This window comes from Rhinichthys klamathensis, unplaced genomic scaffold (assembly GCF_029890125.1).
Source record: "Rhinichthys klamathensis goyatoka isolate OS25496 unplaced genomic scaffold, OSU_Roscu_1.1 h1tg000236l_1, whole genome shotgun sequence".
In the NCBI taxonomy this organism is placed as follows: Eukaryota; Metazoa; Chordata; class Actinopteri; order Cypriniformes; family Leuciscidae; genus Rhinichthys; species Rhinichthys klamathensis.
The window spans coordinates 4,183,553-4,187,800 of NW_026606759.1; the positions used below are offsets into that span (position 1 = coordinate 4,183,553).

Below are 4,248 nucleotides of genomic sequence, written 5' to 3' on the forward strand. Positions count from 1 at the left end.
CATAGCTATGCATGAATACACACTAGATAAATGCAGTGAAACATCTAATTTTTCAGTCAAGCAATGAATGAATGCATACATTAATTAAATAATAACATTTTATATACTGACAACAATAAGAAACATGAATAAATTAGTAAAAGAACAAATCAAAGTAACCATCACAATAAACAAATGCATATACAAGTCAACAACACATGAAACAAAGCTTTATTCAAACTACAAGCATGTATTTACAGGCGCTGAACCCCACATACTGCCATCTCAACACAGCGGTTCCCATTCTGCGGCTTTATTCTGATGAATCAGCTGACCACCAGAGGTGAGCCGTCCCTTCGTGCCGGAGGTTGTTGCTGTGCTTCACAATCTGAGGCGATAAGGGCAGGTGGAGTAAGGGCAGGTGGAGTGAGGGCAGGTGGAGTGATGGAGGGTCTCATCCATGGCACCGTTTCCAGGATTCAGCTCTGGGCTCCTCATCTTCAGGGCTCACATCAGTCTGCAGACATTTCAGATCCTACAAAAATGCACAAACATTATACAAAAGCAGTCATTTTAACAGCACAATGTAATTTGATTTCTGTATTAAATGTAACATAAATGACCTTACTTTATATTTTAGTAAAATCCCTAAAACCTTTTTTTCCCCAACAAATGCCTCCATCATCTTTCCTTGCATCCTCTGCTCCGCCACAAAAGATCTGCAGCAAATGCAGAGAAATCAAGAATCAGAAAAGTGCTGTAATAACTCTGTGAAATTACAACGGAAATAAACTACAAATAAACATTTAAATCGATTGTTTTGTTATTTCTGTAGTATACTCACTCAAAGCCTTTGATGGCAGCATTCTGCTTTCCGGTGAAGAGGGCTTCATGAGCCACCCTCCAGCGGATAAGCAGACGTGTGTGCTCATCTGTCCCTGTAACATCCAGACAAAATTCACATTACCTCTGTTATTTATGTGCCCAGTACTACCTTTACATGTTGAGGTTGTTGCTGATAAGTAGTGAAGGGGGTGGATTGGAATCCACTGCTGCTTCAATGTATATGTAATGAATGAGTGATTATAATCAAGGTATTAATATCAAAGAGTAGAATGACTTCTTTAGGCTTGTGAGATTTTACTTTGTTATAGAAGTTACTGTTACCGGTACGTGTGGTGGTTGGAAGCACAAGGAAGCCGGAGAATAGGAATTAAGAGGATTTAATAAAACACAGGATAACTTTTACACACCATACACAAACAAGAATCGACCAGAAATGAGGGAGAACACAGGGTTTAAATACACAGAACAGATCAGGGAAACAAGGCACAGCTGGGGCAAATTAACACAACACAGGTGAATGAACTGAACACAAACAAGGAGCGGGAAAACTGGAACACAGGACTGAACCAAAAACACTAAGCAGGGGGAAACACAGGACACACATGTAACAGTTACCAGTGTGATTACTGAAATGTTCTTTTCATGTATTCTTTAATGTCTGTATTTGATATCTGAATGCAGTAACAGTGCTTCCTCATTTAGCCTGGCTTCCAGAAATGAAATAGGGACTTGTTTTGTGTTTGAGAAAGGTCTTCAACGTGTTAAAACATATAGGGGTCATTGAAGCCAATAGTTTAAGGCACCATTTCTTTGTTAAAGTGTAGCTCTCCTTGAGAGAAAGAATGCATTATCTTGATGTTTTGAGAGGACTCTCCTGTTTATAGTTAGAGCCTGGCCAAATCCAACCTTGGAAATGCTGTGTGTTGGTGTGTGTGTTAGTCTTCTTGGTTACAAGTTAAGGAACCACTGGCATTATTGGAGATTGACTGAGTTGTTGTTCTGGACATGCTGGCTTTCAGAAACCCAAATCTGCGACCTGGAAGGTCACGACGTTCCTAACTTCAGGGTCTGAGTGTCAGCTGCATAATCGATGGAGATATGCATCCGTCTATCTGTATATGTGTGGAAAATTACTGTTTATCTATTTCTTAGCCAATGAGAACCATTCAACCTGTAAGCAATGACGTAGCTTAGACCTTGGAAATGGTATAACTGCGGTGATCTTTGTAACAGTAAGCGGGCGACCTACAAACTCCTGTGTGAGTCTTGAAGCTGACTTCTGCTGATGAAACTGCAAACTATCTTCAGTAAAACTTTAATCTATTATAATTCTGACTCCGGGTCTTCATTCATCATATCTGGTTCTGGGTCTTTAACTTTTTTCCCCTAACAGTAGCTTTTTATCCATCATAAATGTTCCACAATTGTTTAGTTACTTTATGTAAATTTATTTACATTACTTACATTGGTCTAATGCAAACAGTGTTGACAACAGTGAATTTTACTACACAATAGTACACATACAGCTAAGAAAAGAAAAACAGTGAATACACACACATTTGATGGAATATTGAGTATTGCACTGCAACAGCACAAAACAGTGAGGCATAAAGGTAAGCTACACACTTGGCAAGAGGATCAGCCGCTCCCAAAATGTCACGAATCCTCTGGTCAAAGGTGAGTATTTGTAGTTTACAAAGATGCTAATGGTTATGCTGCATCTTGGTCAGAAAGTGAAAGAGAACAGCTCAAATGTGTGTCGTTTTGGTCATTTGGAGCTGGGTAATGTCAAATGATTCATACCCAAAATTTTCTAATTCAGCCCAATCTTATAGCCGGGCCTGTCACGAGGCCAGTGCATCGCTGTTTGGTAAAGCTGCCTGTACAATTTTCTTTATTGTTCATTAAAAAAAAGTCCAACCGGAGTGAGTTTTATATCTTCGAACAGCTCATGTTTTGCAGTTTACAGTGAGCCTAAGCACACAATTGTACGTTGTTCGCGGCCTGACAGAACATTGGTCAAATAGGCCTTGTGTAATGGCTCGAAGCTGTATTGTGACATTCACTGCAAAAAAATTGTTGTCATTCGGAGAATTAAAATACAGTATACATATTTTTTCGAAACAACACGTCAAATGCGACCCGTTCTGGTTTTCACTTTCCTACCGATCGGTCACATTTTGGCCAGAGTGAAGTCAAAATCACAAAAATGGGCAAAGGAAGTCAGCGATGTTCTCGGGAGAGCGGGCCGGACGCTTCTATACCCGCCTCGACGGGATTGGACCCTCGCTTACTGTTCTACAATTCCCAGAGAGTGCCCCGAGAGCTCACTAAATGATTTCCAAAAGGGTGTGGAAATACGCAAAGTTGTGAGTCTCGCCCACCTGGACGGTACGCCCCGCGAGGCCTACGAATCAGGCGTTTCAGAGAATCAGAGAACGACCAGAGAGCTGAATGTGGATTTGGTTTCCCCCGAATATCTCAAGAACCACACGGCGAAAAAATGTCAAACTCGGGTCGTCTGTAGGCGTCGAGGGGCCCTATCCAACGGGGCCACCCCCGTCCCCGAGGGCCTCGGGGTCAGGGAGTTACGTCCGGTCAAAGGGCGCAGGTTTTTCGGCTTATATCTCGAGAACCCCTCGCTCAATATTCCCCAAACTCTAATCGATCGTAGTGCTGGACGGGGCCTTTCGAATGAGCCCACTCCCGAGGTCCAACTCGCCCGGGTCCCCGAGTTACGGCCGTTCAAAGTCGGGGGTCCCAGCGAACGGCGAATCGGTAGGGGGCGTCCCCGCGGCCCGCCACCACCCTGGTTCGAGTCAGGGCCCCCGTGGGACCTCCTCACCCGAATTTGAGCTCTCTGGGTCTTCGGGTTGCCGAGATACGGGCGATTTTCTCCCGAGATCGTGACGTCATCAGCGGGCGCCATTTTGGAGCGCGCCCGGCGGTTTTCGGCTAATATCTCCGCGAAAACAGCACCAAAAATCATGGAACTTGTATCAGTTTGTTCAGTTCGACGGGACGGTTCGAACGAGCCCGGTGGTCGCCGGATCCGTTGAGTTTTCGCCGAGATATTTGCGTTTTTCGCTTCCGGTTCGCTATGGGGGGCTGTATCTCGGGCCCCCGGGGGCCCACGAGGCTGGGGGTGGGCTCGTTCGAAAGGTTTCGTCCCGTTCTACACTCGATAAAAATTTGGCGTCGATTGGACCCGCCTTCGCCGAGTTACGGGCGTTTGAAGCCGTTTGCAGTGGGGTTACCATCCTTCAAACTGCATGCGCTCTTAGGCGGCCGCCCAGGCCGAGCACGGTGCTGTATACCCGGCTTGGAGCGCCCAGCCCCGCAGTTCCGGAGGAATTGTCGGGGAAAAGGGTCACCTGCAACGTGCCACATGGGTTTTGTGAGGAGGAGAGTGCCCGGTTCTCC

General features: G+C 45.1%; 1 long non-coding RNA gene across 1 annotated transcript; it reads right to left on the reverse strand.

Moving 5' to 3' along the window:
* Window positions 1-408: 408 nt before the first annotated feature.
* LOC130099756 (uncharacterized) lies at window positions 409-924 on the reverse strand. The gene is made up of 3 exons (XR_008808450.1): window positions 824-924; window positions 608-698; window positions 409-514 (listed from the first exon to the last, which is right to left on the reverse strand). It is a non-coding gene; the product is annotated as an uncharacterized LOC130099756 (long non-coding RNA).
* Between the last annotated feature and the right edge of the window lie 3,324 nt (window positions 925-4,248).